Below are 17,179 nucleotides of genomic sequence, written 5' to 3'. Positions count from 1 at the left end.
TATATATACAGTGTGTATGTATGTATGTACGTGTATATATATACAGTGTGTATGTATGTATGTACGTGTATATATATACAGTGTGTATGTATGTATGTACGTGTATATATATACAGTGTGTATGTATGTATGTACGTGTATATATATACAGTGTGTATGTACGTGTATATATATACAGTGTGTATGTATGTATGTACGTGTATATATACAGTGTGTATGTATGTATGTACGTGTATATATGTATGTACGTGTATATATACAGTGTGTATGTATGTATGTACGTGTATCAGATTACATGGAGAGGGGGGACCTGATCCTAGACCATAATGAATCAGATTACATGGAGAGGAGGGACCTGATCCTAGATCATAATGAATCAGATTACATGGAGAGGGGGGGACCTGATCCTAGATCATAATGAATCAGATTACATGGAGAGGAGGGGACCTGACCCTAGATCATAATGAATCAGATTAGATGGAGAGGGGGGACCTGATCCTAGATCATAATGAATCAGATTACATGGAGAGGGGGGACCTGATCCTAGATCATAATGAATCAGATTACATGGAGAGGGGGGGACCTGATCCTAGATCATAATGAATCAGATTACATGGAGAGGGGGGACCTGATCCTATATCATAATGAATCAGATTACATGGAGAGGGGGACCTGTCCAGTGCGTGTGTGTGTCCAGTGTCTGTGTCAAGTGTGTGTGTGTGTGTCCAGAGTGTGTGTGTGTCCAGTGTGTGTGAGTATGTGCCCAGTGTGTGTGTGTGTTCAGTGTGTGTGTGTGTTCAGTGTGTGTGTGTTCAGTGTGTGTGTGTTCAGTGTGTGTGTGTTCAGTGTGTGTGTGTGTGTATATGTGTGTGTCCAGTTTGTGTCCAGTGTGTGTGTGTGTCCTGTGTGTGTGTGTGTGAGTGTGTGTGTCCAAAATGTGTGTGTGTGTCCAGTGTCTGTGTCAAGTGTGTGTGTGTATGTCCAGAGTGTGTGTGTGTGTGTGTGTGTGAGTATGTGCCCAGTGTTTGTGTGTGTGTTCAGTGTGTGTGTGTGTTGAGTGTATGTTTATGTGTGTGTCCAGTTTGTGTCCAGTGTGTGTGTGTGTGTGTCCAGAATGTCTGTGAGTGTGTGTGCATTTTGTGTCCAGTGTGTGTGTGTCCAATTTGTTTCCAGTGTGTGTGTGTGTGTGTTGAGTGTGTGTATATCCAGTGTGTGTGTGTGTGTCCTGTGTGTATGTTCAGTGTGTGTGTGTGTCCAGTGTGTGTGTGTGTGTCCTGTGTGTGTGTGTGTGTGTGTGTCCAGTGTGTGTGTGTGTCTGTGTCCAGTGTGTGTGTGTGTCTGTGTCCAGTGTGTGCGTGTGTCCAGTTTGTGTGTGTGTGTGTGTGTGTGTGTGTGTGTGTGTGTGTGTGTGTGTGTGTGTCCAGTTATTATTTCAGGGACACTGAGGATTCATAATCAACCCCAAACCCTGGATAGAGGGGCTCAGTGAATGTGGAGGTGAATGTGATCAGGTGGGTCAGTGTGTCAGAGGAGGCTCTATAGAAGGACAGAGTGCCGGCTGACCAGTCCAGATACACTCCTACTCTGTGGGACCTGGAGGAGGGGACGTCTATGGTAGTGGAGTTATTATTATACCAGCTGGAGGAGGGGACGTCTATGGTAGTGGAGTTATTATTATACCAGCTGGAGGAGGGGACGTCTATGGTAGTGGAGTTATTATTATACCAGCTGGAGGAGGGGACGTCTATGGTAGTGGAGTTATTATTATACCAGCTGGAGGAGGGGACGTCTATGGTAGTGGAGTTATTATTATACCAGCTGGAGGAGGGGACGTCTATGGTAGTGGAGTTATTATTATACCAGCTGGAGGAGGGGACGTCTATGGTAGTGGAGTTATTATTATACCAGCTGGAGGAGGGGACGTCTATGGTAGTGGAGTTATTATTATACCAGCTGGAGGAGGGGACGTCTATGGTAGTGGAGTTATTATTATACCAGCTGGAGGAGGGGACGTCTATGGTAGTGGAGTTATTATTATACCAGCTGGAGGAGGGGACGTCTATGGTAGTGGAGTTATTATTATACCAGCTGGAGGAGGGGACGTCTATGGTAGTGGAGTTATTATTATACCAGCTGGAGGAGGGGACGTCTATGGTAGTGGAGTTATTATTATACCAGCTGGAGGAGGGGACGTCTATGGTAGTGGAGTTATTATTATACCAGCTGGAGGAGGGGACGTCTATGGTAGTGGAGTTATTATTATACCAGCTGGAGGAGGGGACGTCTATGGTAGTGGAGTTATTATTATACCAGCTGGAGGAGGGGACGTCTATGGTAGTGGAGTTATTATTATACCAGCTGGAGGAGGGGACGTCTATGGTAGTGGAGTTATTATTATACCAGCTGGAGGAGGGGACGTCTATGGTAGTGGAGTTATTATTATACCAGCTGGAGGAGGGGACGTCTATGGTAGTGGAGTTATTATTATACCAGCTGGAGGAGGGGACGTCTATGGTAGTGGAGTTATTATTATACCAGCTGGAGGAGGGGACGTCTATGGTAGTGGAGTTATTATTATGACAGGCAGAGTAACTGTTGTCAGAGCAGAACAGACACCAGGACTTGTCACTCCATCCAAGACAACAGTCCTTACCCCTTCCTCTCCTGCTGATTCCTTTATATGTCACTCCTATACCAGCCCTCCCACTCCACTCTACCTCCCAGTAACAGCGCCCAGTCAGACCCTCTCTACACAGCACCTGTTCCCAGTCCTCAAATCTCTCTGGGTGATCAGGATACGGCTGCTCCTCTCTCCTACATGTCACCTTTCTGTTCTCCTCAGACAGAGAGAGGCGTCTGTTTACTGTGTTTAGGTCCAGTTTGAGATCACAGACATCTGATGGATGAAACCAGACACAATATTAGAAATCATCATCATTCACATTAGAATGTTAACTCACTTTTCACTAATTCATTTAATGTAGATGTTTCTAGGTATCAAAAGGAGAAGTTAAGGTAACTTGAGACTTGTTGAATGATCATATGTTATACTGTATGGTAATATAATACACACTTATTCACATTAATTACACACACACACACACACACACACACACACACACACACACACACACACACACACACACACACTGTCATATCAACTCTTTGTAAACGTTGGTGTCCCTGATTTGTGCTTCTGTAGAACTACAGATGATATTTAATATGACCAAGTCAGTAATGATGGTGGTCTTTGACTTAACTTGAATTAAGACTTATTCTTAGTCATATTCTTCACAGCAGTCAACACTCACATTTTCTAAGTCCAGGTTTCATTCTGTTCTCTCCACCATGTTCCACACTGTAGCGGTAAGCAGAAAAACAGACAGTCATTGAGGGATACACCTGAACTCACACACACACACACACACACACACACACACACACACACACAGGACACACACACACACACACACACACAGGACACACACAGGACACACACACACACACACACACACACACACACACACACACACACACACACACACACACACACACACACACACACACACACGCACACAGGACACGCACACAGGACACGCACACACACACACTGGAATCGCACACACACACACTGGAATCACACACACACACACACACACACACACACACACACTGGACTCGCACACACACTGGACTCGCACACACACTGGACTCGCGCACACACACTGGACTCACTCGCGCACACACACTGGACTCACACACACACACACACTGGACTCACACACACACACACACTGGACTCACACACACACACACACTGGACTCACACACACTGGACTCACACACACTGGACTCACACACACACTGGACTCACACACACTGGACTCACACACACACACACACTGGACTCACACACACTGGACTCACACACACTGGACTCACACACACACACACACTGGACTCACACACACTGGACTCACACTGGACTCACACACACTGGACTCACACTGGACTCACACACACTGGACTCACACACACACACACACTGGACTCACACACACACACACACTGGACTCACACACACACACACACTGGACTCACACACACACACACACTGGACTCACACACACACACACACTGGACTCACACACACACACACACACTGGACTCACACACACACACACACTGGACTCACACACACACACACACTGGACTCACACACACACACTGGACTCACACACACACACTGGACTCACACACACACACTGGACTCACACACACACACTGGACTCACACACACACACTGGACTCACACACACACACTGGACTCACACACACACACTGGACTCACACACACACACTGGACTCACACACACACACTGGACTCACACACACACACTGGACTCACACACACACACTGGACTCACACACACACACTGGACTCACACACACTGGACTCACACACACACACTGGACTCACACACACACACTGGACTCACACACACACACACTGGACTCACACACACACACACTGGACTCACACACACACACTGGACTCACACACACACACTGGACTCACACACACACACTGGACTCACACACACACACTGGACTCACACACACACACTGGACTCACACACACACACTGGACTCACACACACACACTGGACTCACACACACACACTGGACTCACACACACACACTGGACTCACACACACACACTGGACTCACACACACACACTGGACTCACACACACACACTGGACACAAACACGCACTGGTCAAGCGTTGGTAAGAGCGTTTTCAGTGTTTGTGTCCAGTGTGTGTGTGTGAGTCCAGTGTGTGTGTGTGAGTCCAGTGTGTGTGCGTCCAGTGTGTGTGTGCGTCCAGTGTGTGTGTCCTGTGAGTGAGTGTGTGTGTGTGTGTCCTGTGAGTGTGTGTGTGTGTCCTGTGAGTGTGTGTGTGTGTGTGTGTGTCCTGTGAGTGTGTGTGTGTGTCCTGTGAGTGTGTGTGTGTGTGTGTGTCCTGTGAGTGTGTGTGTCCTGTGTGTGTGTGTCCTGTGTGTGTGTCCGTGTGTCCTGTGTGTGTGTGTCCTGTGTGTGTGTGTGTGTCCTGTGTGTGTGTCCGTGTGTCCGTGTGTCCTGTGTGTGTGTCCGTGTGTGTGTGTGTTGTGTCCGTGTGTGTGTGTCCTGTGTGTGTGTGTGTGTGTCCTGTGTGTGTCCGTGTGTGTGTGTCCTGTGTGTGTGTGTGTGTGTCCTGTGTGTGTGTGTGTGTGTGTGTCCTGTGTGTGTGTGTGTGTGTGTGTCCTGTGTGTGTGTGTGTGTGTGTGTCCTGTGTGTGTGTGTGTGTCCTGTGTGTGTGTGTGTGTGTGTGTCCTGTGTGTCCTGTGTGTGTGTGTGTGTGTGTGTGTGTGTGTGTCCTGTGTGTGTGTGTGTGTGTGTGTGTCCTGTGTGTGTGTGTGTGTGTCCTGTGTGTGTCCTGTGTGTCCTGTGTGTGTCCTGTGTGTGTCCTGTGTGTGTCCTGTGTGTGTCCTGTGTGTGTCCTGTGTGTGTGAGTGTGTCCTGTGTGTGTCCTGTGTGTGTGTGTGTGTGTCCTGTGTGTGTCCTGTGTGTGTGTGTGTGTGTGTGTGTCCTGTGTGTGTGTGTGTGTGTCCTGTGTGTGTCCTGTGTGTGTCCTGTGTGTCCTGTGTGTGTCCTGTGTGTCCTGTGTGTGTCCTGTGTGTGTCCTGTGTGTGTGAGTGTGTCCTGTGTGTGTGTGTGTGTCCTGTGTGTGTGTGTGTGTCCTGTGTGTGTGTGTGTGTCCTGTGTGTGTGTGTGTGTCCTGTGTGTGTGTGTGTGTGTGTGTGTCCTGTGTGTGTGTGTGTGTGTCCTGTGTGTGTGTGTGTGTGTCCTGTGTGTGTGTGTGTGTGTCCTGTGTGTGTGTGTGTGTGTCCTGTGTGTGTGTGTGTGTGTCCTGTGTGTGTGTGTGTGTCCTGTGTGTGTGTGTGTGTGTCCTGTGTGTGTGTGTGTGTGTCCTGTGTGTGTGTGTGTGTGTCCTGTGTGTGTGTGTGTCCTGTGTGAGTGTGTGTGTGTGTGTCCTGTGTGAGTGTGTGTGTGTGTGTCCTGTGTGAGTGTGTGTGTGTGTCCTGTGTGTGTGTGTGTGTGTGTCCTGTGTGTGTGTGTGTGTGTGTCCTGTGTGTGTGTGTGTGTGTCCTGTGTGTGTGTGTGTGTGTCCTGTGTGTGTGTGTGTGTCCTGTGTGTGTGTGTGTGTGTGTGTCCTGTGAGTGTGTGTGTGTGTGTGTCCTGTGAGTGTGTGTGTGTGTGTGTCCTGTGAGTGTGTGTCCTGTGTGTGTGTGTGTCCTGTGTGTGTGTGTGTCCTGTGTGTGTGTGTGTGTGTGTCCTGTGTGTGTGTGTGTGTCCTGTGTGTGTGTGTGTGTCCTGTGTGTGTGTGTGTGTCCTGTGTGTGTGTGTGTGTGTCCTGTGTGTGTGTGTGTGTCCTGTGTGTGTGTGTGTGTGTGTGTCCTGTGTGTGTGTGTGTGTCCTGTGTGTGTGTGTGTGTGTCCTGTGTGTGTGTGTGTGTGTCCTGTGTGTGTGTGTGTGTCCTGTGTGTGTGTGTGTGTCCTGTGTGTGTGTGTGTGTGTCCTGTGTGTGTGTGTGTGTGTCCTGTGTGTGTGTGTGTGTGTGTCCTGTGTGTGTGTGTGTGTGTCCTGTGTGTGTGTGTGTGTGTCCTGTGTGTGTGTGTGTGTGTGTGTCCTGTGTGAGTGTGTGTGTGTGTGTCCTGTGTGAGTGTGTGTGTGTGTGTCCTGTGTGAGTGTGTGTGTGTGTCCTGTGTGTGTGTGTGTGTGTCCTGTGTGTGTGTGTGTGTGTCCTGTGTGTGTGTGTGTGTGTCCTGTGTGTGTGTGTGTGTCCTGTGTGTGTGTGTGTGTGTGTGTCCTGTGAGTGTGTGTGTGTGTGTGTCCTGTGAGTGTGTGTGTGTGTCCTGTGAGTGTGTGTCCTGTGTGTGTGTGTGTCCTGTGTGTGTGTGTGTCCTGTGTGTGTGTGTGTGTGTGTCCTGTGTGTGTGTGTGTGTCCTGTGTGTGTGTGTGTGTCCTGTGTGTGTGTGTGTGTGTCCTGTGTGTGTGTGTGTGTGTCCTGTGTGTGTGTGTGTGTGTGTCCTGTGTGTGTGTGTGTGTGTCCTGTGTGTGTGTGTGTGTGTCCTGTGTGTGTGTGTGTGTGTGTCCTGTGTGTGTGTGTGTGTGTGTGTCCTGTGTGAGTGTGTGTGTGTGTGTCCTGTGTGAGTGTGTGTGTGTGTCCTGTGTGTGTGTGTGTGTGTGTGTCCTGTGTGTGTGTGTGTGTGTCCTGTGTGTGTGTGTGTGTGTGTCCTGTGTGTGTGTGTGTGTCCTGTGTGTGTGTGTGTGTGTGTGTCCTGTGAGTGTGTGTGTGTGTGTGTCCTGTGAGTGTGTGTGTGTGTCCTGTGAGTGTGTGTCCTGTGTGTGTGTGTGTCCTGTGTGTGTGTGTGTCCTGTGTGTGTGTGTGTGTGTGTCCTGTGTGTGTGTGTGTGTGTGTCCTTTGTGTGTGTGTGTCCTGTGTGTGTGTGTGTGTGTGTGTGTGTGTCCTGTGTGTGTGTGTGTGTGTGTGTGTGTGTCCTGTGTGTGTGTGTGTCCTGTGTGTGTTCTCACAGGACACACACACACACTCACACTGTGTGTGTGTCCTGTGTGTGTGTGTGTGTGTCCTGTGAGTGTGTGTGTGTGTCCTGTGAGTGTGTGTGTGTGTCCTGTGTGTGTGTGTGTCCTGTGTGTGTGTGTGTGTCCTGTGTGTCCTGTGTGTGTGTGTCCTGTGTGTGTGTGTGTGTGTCCTGTGTGTGTGTGTGTGTGTGTGTCCTGTGTGTGTGTGTGTGTGTGTCCTGTGTGTGTGTGTGTGTGTCCTGTGTGTGTGTGTGTGTGTCCTGTGTGTGTGTGTGTGTGTGTCCTGTGTGTGTGTGTGTGTGTGTGTGTGTGTGTGTGTGTGTCCTGTGTGTGTGTGTGTGTGTGTCCTGTGTGTGTGTGTGTGTGTGTCCTGTGTGTGTGTGTGTCCTGTGTGTCCTGTGTGTGTGTGTGTGTCCTGTGTGTGTGTGTGTGTGTGTCCTGTGTGTGTGTGTGTGTGTGTCCTGTGAGTGTGTGTGTGTGTCCTGTGAGTGTGTGTGTGTGTCCTGTGAGTGTGTGTGTGTGTCCTGTGAGTGTGTGTGTGTGTCCTGTGAGTGTCCTGTGTGTGTGTCCTGTGAGTGTCCTGTGTGTGTGTCCTGTGAGTGTCCTGTGTGTGTGTCCTGTGAGTGTCCTGTGTGTGTGTCCTGTGAGTGTCCTGTGTGTGTGTCCTGTGAGTGTCCTGTGTGTGTGTCCTGTGTGTGTCCTGTGTGTGTGTGTGTGTGTCCTGTGTGTGTGTGTGTCCTGTGTGTGTGTGTGTGTCCTGTGAGTGTGTGTGTGTGTCCTGTGAGTGTGTGTGTGTGTCCTGTGAGTGTGTGTGTGTGTCCTGTGAGTGTGTGTGTGTGTCCTGTGAGTGTGTGTGTGTGTCCTGTGAGTGTGTGTGTGTGTCCTGTGTGTGTGTGTGTGTGTGTGTGTCCTGTGAGTGTGTGTGTGTGTGTGTCCTGTGAGTGTGTGTGTGTGTCCTGTGAGTGTGTGTGTGTGTCCTGTGAGTGTGTGTGTGTGTGTGTGTCCTGTGAGTGTGTGTGTGTGTGTGTCCTGTGAGTGTGTGTGTGTGTGTGTGTGTGTCCTGTGAGTGTGTGTGTGTGTGTGTGTGTGTGTCCTGTGAGTGTGTGTGTGTCCTGTGAGTGTGTGTGTGTGTGTGTGTGTCCTGTGAGTGTGTGTGTGTGTGTGTCCTGTGAGTGTGTGTGTCCTGTGAGTGTGTGTGTGTGTGTGTGTCCTGTGAGTGTGTGTGTCCTGTGAGTGTGTGTGTGTGTGTGTGTCCTGTGAGTGTGTGTGTGTGTGTGTGTCCTGTGAGTGTGTGTGTGTGTGTGTGTCCTGTGAGTGTGTGTGTGTGTGTGTGTCCTGTGAGTGTGTGTGTGTGTGTGTGTCCTGTGAGTGTGTGTGTGTGTGTGTGTGTCCTGTGAGTGTGTGTGTGTGTGTGTGTGTCCTGTGAGTGTGTGTCCTGTGAGTGTGTGTGTGTGTCCTGTGAGTGTGTGTGTGTGTCCTGTGAGTGTGTGTGTGTGTCCTGTGAGTGTGTGTGTGTGTCCTGTGAGTGTGTGTGTGTGTCCTGTGAGTGTGTGTGTGTGTCCTGTGAGTGTGTGTGTGTGTCCTGTGAGTGTGTGTGTGTGTCCTGTGAGTGTGTGTGTGTGTGTGTGTGTGTGTGTCCTGTGAGTGTGTGTGTGTGTGTGTGTGTGTGTGTCCTGTGAGTGTGTGTGTGTGTGTGTGTGTGTGTGTCCTGTGAGTGTGTGTGTGTGTGTGTGTCCTGTGAGTGTGTGTGTGTGTGTGTGTCCTGTGAGTGTGTGTGTGTGTGTGTGTGTCCTGTGAGTGTGTGTGTGTGTGTGTCCTGTGAGTGTGTGTGTGTCCTGTGAGTGTGTGTGTGTGTGTGTCCTGTGAGTGTGTGTGTGTGTGTGTCCTGTGAGTGTGTGTCCTGTGAGTGTGTGTGTGTGTGTGTGTCCTGTGAGTGTGTGTGTGTGTGTGTCCTGTGAGTGTGTGTGTGTGTGTGTCCTGTGAGTGTGTGTGTGAGTGTGTCCTGTGAGTGTGTGTGTGTGTGTGTGTGTCCTGTGAGTGTGTGTGTGTGTGTGTGTGTCCTGTGAGTGTGTGTGTGTGTGTGTGTCCTGTGAGTGTGTGTGTGTGTGTGTGTCCTGTGAGTGTGTGTGTGTGTGTCCTGTGAGTGTGTGTGTGTGTGTCCTGTGAGTGTGTGTGTGTGTGTCCTGTGAGTGTGTGTGTGTGTGTCCTGTGAGTGTGTGTGTGTGTGTCCTGTGAGTGTGTGTGTGTGTGTCCTGTGAGTGTGTGTGTGTGTGTCCTGTGAGTGTGTGTGTGTGTGTCCTGTGAGTGTGTGTGTGTGTGTCCTGTGAGTGTGTGTGTGTGTGTCCTGTGAGTGTGTGTGTGTGTGTCCTGTGAGTGTGTGTGTGTGTGTCCTGTGAGTGTGTGTGTGTGTGTCCTGTGAGTGTGTGTGTGTGTGTGTGTGTGTGTGTGTCCTGTGAGAGTGTGTGTGTCCTGTGAGAGTGTGTGTGTCCTGTGAATGTGTGTGTGTGTCCTGTGAATGTGTGTGTGTGTCCTGTGAGTGTGTGTGTGTGTGTCCTGTGAGTGTGTGTGTGTGTGTCCTGTGAGTGTGTGTGTGTGTGTCCTGTGTGAGTGTCCTGTGTGAGTGTCCTGTGTGAGTGTCCTGTGTGAGTGTGTGAGTGTCCTGTGTGAGTGTCCTGTGTGAGTGTGTGAGTGTCCTGTGTGAGTGTGTGAGTGTCCTGTGTGAGTGTGTGTGTGAGTGTGTGTGTGTGTGTTCACTGTGAAACACACACACACAGGACACACACACACAGGACACACACACACAAGACACACACACACAAGACACGGACACACAAGACACGGACACACAAGACACGGACACACAGGACACACACACACACACTCACAGGACACACACACACACACACACACACACACTCACAGGACACACACACACACACACACACACACTCACACACACACACACAGCATATAGCTTTGTCCAAGTGGTGGTCAGAATGTTTGTCTTAACTAGCCTGAAAAGTCCAACATGTCTGATATGAACATTGACATAAACCCTCTACATACTTGAGTTTCTCCAGTCTGCAGTGTGGATCCTCCAGTCCAGCAGAGAGCAGTCTGACTCCTGAGTCTCCTGGGTGATTGTAGCTCAGGTCCAGCTCTCTCAGGTGTGAGGGGTTTGACCTCAGAGCTGAGACCAGAGAAGCACAGCCTTCCTCTGTGACTAGACAGCCTGACAGCCTGCAAAGAGTCAAATCATATTAAAATCACACTGCTATGCTTTGGTGGTGAAAATAGTGGCAGTATATTTCTTCAACATATTCAGATATATCAGTGTCCTGAAACCTTCCATATCTATTCATAAATTAATGTATCATAATATAAATTACAAATGATCAAAGTTTTGCATGCAGATAGAAACATGTATTTTTATTTGAGGATATTTTCATACATATCTGTTTCACCATTTAGAATAATAAAAGCACTTTATCTATCTAGTCCCCCTATTTAACCTGTTAGGGCTCGGGGGCAGTATTGACACGGCCGGATAAAAAACATACCCGATTTAATCTGGTTACTACTCTTACCCAGTAACTAGAATATGCATATCATTATTGGCTTTGGATAGAAAACACCCTAAAGTTTCTAAAACTGTTTGAATGGTGTCTGTGAGTATAACAGAACTCAAATGGCAGGCAAAAACCTGAGAAGATTTCATGCAGGAAGTGGCCTGTCTGACAAGTTGTGTTTCATCTTGGCTCTTTTTATTGAAGACTGAGGATCTTTGCTCTAACGTGACACTTCCTACGGCTCCCATAGGCTCTCACAGCCCGGGAAAAAGCTGAACGATATCGAGGCAGCCTCTGGCTGAAACACATTATCGCTTTTGGCAATTGGCCGATCAGAGTACTATGGGCTTAGGCGCGTGCCCGAGTCGACCCCATGCTTTAATTTCTTTCGTCTGTTTACCTAAACGCAGATTACCGGTCGGAATATTATCGCTTTTTTATGAGAAAAATGGCATAAAAATTGATTTTAAACAGCGGTTGACATGCTTCGAAGTACGGTAATGGAATATTTAGAATTTTTTTGTCACGAATTGCGCCATGCTCGTAACCCTTCTTTACCCTTTCGGATAGTGTCTTGAACGCACGAACAAAACGCCGCTGTTTGGATATAACGATGGATTATTTTGAACCAAACCAACATTTGTTATTGAAGTAGAAGTCCTGGGAGTGCATTCTGACGAAGACAGCAAAGGTAATAACATTTTTCTTATAGTAAATCTGACTTTGGTGAGTGCTAAACTTGCTGGGTGTCTAAATAGCTAGCCCTGTGATGCCGGGCTATCTACTCAGAATATTGCAAAATGTGCTTTCACCTAAAAAGCTATTTTATAATCTGACATATCGAGTGCATAGAGGAGTTCTGTATCTATAATTCTTAAAAGAATTGTTATGCTTTTTGTGAATGTTTATCGTGAGTAATTTAGTAAATTCACCGGCAGTGTTCGGTGGGAATGCTAGTCACATGCTAGTCACATGCTAATGTAAAAAGCTGGTTTTTGATATAAATATGAACTTGATTGAACAAAACATGCATGCATTGTATAACATAATGTCCTAGGTTTGTCATCTGATGAAGATCATCAAAGGTTAGTGCTGCATTTAGCTGTGGTTTGGGTTTATGTGACATTATATGCTAGCTTGAAAAATGGGTGTCTGATTATTTCTGGCTGGGTACTCTGCTGACATAATCTAATGTTTTGCTTTCGTTGTAAAGCCTTTTTGAAATCGGACAGTGTGGTTAGATTAACGAGAGTCTTGTCTTTAAAATGGTGTAAAATAGTCATATGTTTGAGAAATTGAAGTTTTTGCATTTTTGAGGTTTTTGAATAACGCGCCACAGGATTACACTGGCTGTTACGTAGGTGGGACGATTTGGTGCCACCTGCCCTAGAGAGGTTAAAGAAGTCATATGGTTCCTGACCAATTCACTCATAGTGTATTAAATTAGTCAAAAGTTTACTATTTGGTTCCATATTCTTTGACTGCAATGACTACATCAAGCTTGTGACTGCCATGATTGAGAAAGATCATGAACAATAATTAGTGAGAAAGTTACAGAGGCTTCAACAAAACATGCTAACCTCTCACCATTACCAATAACAGAGGCTACAACAAAACATGCTAACCTCCCACCATTACCAATAACAGAGGCTACAACAAAACATGCTAACCTCTCACCATTACCAATAACAGAGGCTACAACAAAACATGCTAACCTCTCACCATTACCAATAACAGAGGATACAACAAAACATGCTAACCTCTCACCATTACCAATAACAGAGGATACAACAAAACATGCTAACCTCTCACCCTTACCAATAACAGAGGCTACAACAAAACATGCTAACCTCTCACCATTACCAATAACAGAGGCTACAACAAAACATGCTAACCTCTCACCATTACCAATAACAGAGGCTACAACAAAACATGCTAACCTCTCACCATTACCAATAACAGAGGATACAACAAAACATGCTAACCTCTCACCATTACCAATAACAGAGGCTACAACAAAACATGCTAACCTCTCACCATTACCAATAACAGAGGCTACAACAAAACATGCTAACCTCTCACCATTACCAATAACAGAGGCTACAACAAAACAAGCTAACCTCTCACCATTACCAATAACAGAGGCTACAACAAAACATGCTAACCTCTCACCATTACCAATAACAGAGGCTACAACAAAACATGCTAACCTCTCACCATTACCAATAACAGAGGCTACAACAAAACAAGCTAACCTCTCACCATTACCAATAACAGAGACGACAACGAAACACTTGTTGACCAACTACAGGAATACTAACCTCAGAGTCTCCAGTCTGCAGTGGGGATCCTCCAGTCCAGCAGAGAGCAGCTCCACTCCTGAATCCTTCAGGTCATTGTTACTCAGGTCCAGCTCTCTCAGGTGTGAGTGGTTTGAACTGAGAACTGAGGCCAACACTTTACAGGATGTGTCTGTGAGTTTACAGCCAGTGAGTCTGCCAACACAGAAGAAATACAATGACAGACACTTTGTATTAAAATGATACGCTTAGCTTCCTCTGTTTACGCTGTTACCCGTTTACAAATAATGTGTTGGGTTTGACCTCAGAGCTGAGACCAGAGAAGCACAGCCTTCCTCTGTGACTAGACAGCCTGACAGCCTGCAAAGAGTCAAATCATATTAAAACCACACTGCTATTCTTTGGCTGGTGAAAATAGTGGCAGTATATTTCTTCAACATATTCAGATACATCAGTGTCCTGAAACCTGCCATATCTACTCATACATTAAAGTATCATATTATAAATTACAAATTATCAAAGTTTTGCCTGCAGATAGAAACATGTATAGTACAAATATTTGAGTAGACTGACCAGACCAGTTTAAAAGCAGTATCAGTCAAAAGACAGACAGTGAGGTATCAGATTTAGATTGTATTGAGTATACAGTCCACACCATATCTATTTTGACAGTGAAGATAACATTTTAAATGTGGCTCTAAACTCCAACATTTTGGATTTCAGATCAAATGTTTCATATGAGGTGACAGTATATAATGTCACCTTTTATTTGAGGATATTTTCATATATATCTGATTCACCATTTAGAAAAATGAAAGCACTTTATGCATCTAGTCCCCCTATTTAAAGAAGTCATATGTTTTCTGACCAATTCACTCATAGTGTATTAAATTAGTCAAAAGTTTAGTATTTGGTCCCATATTCTTTGACTGCAATGACTACATCAAGCCTGTGACTGCCATGATTGAGAAAGATCATGAATAATAATGAGTGAGAAAGTTACAGAGGATACAACAAAACATGCTAACCTCTCACCATTACCAATAACAGAGGCTACAACAAAACATGCTAACCTCTCACCATTACCAATAACAGATGCTACAACAAAACATGCTAACCTCTCACCATTACCAATGTATTTATTTATAAGCACCTCAAGTTGTGGTTACTCACGACTTGGTAGATATTCCCTCAGCGAAGTATGGCAGTTCCATGCAGGTTTCCTCACCAAGTCCAAGGCAGCACAGCTACCCATGCAGACAGTACTCCTTAGCCGTAACCGATATCCCCATGGCAACACGAACTCGTTTAGCTTCCCAAGCAATTATCTCCCGGTGTCAGACGATGCTAGGCTAACCTCAAGGCTGGCTAATACCTCCACGACGAGACGGTAGCTTCAGTCTTTACTAAGTTTTAACTAAATTATAACAACTCTTTTATTAAATAAAACATGTATTTCCCTTCATGTCTTAGTAGCTATGGGTTTTGTTGTAGTTCTGTCGTCTTCTTTTATAATTTTTCTTCACCAACCGTCCTGAGGTAAAACGTCCATCCTTTCATCAATGTCTTTTTCCCTCCCGTTAACCAGGTCAACTCCCATTGGCCACAACTTAACAAGCGACCTTATTGGTCAAAACGTAAACTTCAAAGTAAAACAAACTATTCACTTACACATTAAATAAATATTTCTTCAAAAAGCATAATGCATTAACAACATTACAGTTTAGGAGCAATTCAATCATCTTTTAAATATAACACCAATTAATTATAACAAATAAACTCAATACTTGGTTCAAACAAGGGTATTACACAAACATACAGTCAATAATACAGTAGAAAAATAAGTCTATATACAATGTGAGCAAATTAAGTGAAATAAGGGAGGTAAAGGCAAAAAAAGGCCATGGTGGCAAAGTAAATACAATATAGCAAGTAAAACACTGGAATGGTAGATATGCAGTGGAAGAAAGTGCAAAGTAGAAATAATGGGGTGCAAAGGAGCTAAATATATAATATAAATAGAGTAGGGGAAGAGGTAGTTGGGCTAAATTATAGATGGGCTATGTACAGGTGCAGTAATCTGTGAGCTGCTCTGACAGCTGGTGCTTAAAGCTAGTGAGGGAGATAAGTGTTTCCAGTTTTAGAGATTTTTGTAGTTCGTTCCAGTCATTGGCAGCAGAGAACTGGAAGAAGAGGCGGCCGAAGGAGGAATTGGCTTTGGGGGTGACCAGAGAGATATACCTGCTGGAGCGCGTGCTACAGGTGGGTGCTTCTATGGTGACCAGTGAGCGGAGATAAGGGGGGACTTTACCTAGCAGGGTCTTGTAGATGACCTGGAGCCAGTGGGTTTAGCGACGAGTATGAAGCGAGGGCCAGACAACGAGAGCGTACAGGTCGCAGTGGTGGGTAGTACAGTGGGGGAAAAAAGTATTTGATCCCCTGCTGATTTTGTACGTTTGCCCACTGACAAAAAAATGATCAGTCTATAATTTTAATGGTAGGTTTATTTGAACAGTGAGAGACAGAATAACAGCAAAAAAATCAAGAAAAACGCGTGTCAAAAATGTTATACAATTATTCGCATTTTAATGAGGGAAATGAGTATTTGACCCCTCTGCAAAACATGACTTAGTACTTGGTGGCAAAACCCTTTCTTGTAGTTGGCCACCAGGTTTGCACACATCTCAGGAGGGATTTTGTCCCACTCCTCTTAGCAGATCTTCTCCAAGTCATTAAGGTTTCGAGGCTGACGTTTGGCAACTCGAACCTTCAGCTCCCTCGACAGATTTTCTATGGGATTAAGGTCTGGAGACTGGCTAGGCCACTCCAGGACCTTAATGTGCTTCTTCTTGAGCCACTCCTTTGTTGCCTTGGCCGTGTGTTTTGGGTCATTGTCATGCTTGAATACCCATCCACAACTCATTTTCAATGCCCTGGCTGAGGGAAGGAGGTTCTCACCCAAGACTTGACGGTACATGGCCCCGCCTATCGTCCCTTTGATGCAGTGAAGTTGTCCTGTCCCCTTAGCAGAAAAACACCCCTTTAGCATAATGTTTCCACCTCCATGTTTGACGGTGGAGATGGTGTTCAAAGAGCTCCATTTTGGTCTCATCTGACCACAACATTTTCACCCAGTTGTCCTCTGAATCATTCAGATGTTCATTGGCAAACTTCAGACGGGCATGTATATGTATTCTTGAGCAGGGGGACCTTGCTGGCGCTGCAGGATTTCAGTCCTTCACGGCGTAGTGTGTTACCAATTGTTTTCTTGGTGACTATGGTCCCAGCTGCCTTGAGATCATTGACAAGATCCTCCCGTGGAGTTCTGGGCTGATTCCTCACCGTTCTCATGATCATTGCAACTCCACGAGGTGAGATCTTGCATGGAGCCCCAGGCCGAGGGATATTGACAGTTCTTTTGTGTTTCTTCCATTTGCGAATAATCGCACCAAATGTTGTCACCTTCTCACCAAGCTGCTTGGCGATGGTCGTGTAGCCCATTCCAGCCTTGTGTAGGTCTACAATCTTGTCCCTGACATCCTTGGAGAGCTCTTTGGTCTTGGCCATGGTGGAGAGTTTGGAATCTGATTGATTGATTGCTTCTGTGGTCAGGTGTCTTTTTTTACAGGTAACAAGTTGCGGTTAGGAGCACTCCCTTTAAGAGTG

The 17,179-nt window shown here is 46.4% G+C and overlaps 1 long non-coding RNA gene across 1 annotated transcript; it reads right to left on the bottom strand.

The window, feature by feature from the left end:
* Positions 1 to 2,452: 2,452 nt before the first annotated feature.
* On the bottom strand, positions 2,453 to 10,886 carry LOC145876151 (uncharacterized). Its single transcript, XR_014391439.1, has 3 exons — positions 10,711 to 10,886; positions 3,312 to 3,358; positions 2,453 to 2,896 (listed from the first exon to the last, which is right to left on the bottom strand). It is a non-coding gene; the product is annotated as an uncharacterized LOC145876151 (long non-coding RNA).
* Between the last annotated feature and the right edge of the window lie 6,293 nt (positions 10,887 to 17,179).

Source organism: Salmo salar, unplaced genomic scaffold (assembly GCF_965601325.2).
Source record: "Salmo salar unplaced genomic scaffold, fSalSal1 ptg000465l, whole genome shotgun sequence".
Taxonomy (NCBI): domain Eukaryota; kingdom Metazoa; phylum Chordata; class Actinopteri; order Salmoniformes; family Salmonidae; genus Salmo; species Salmo salar.
This window is presented reverse-complemented; position numbering and strand designations above follow the sequence as displayed.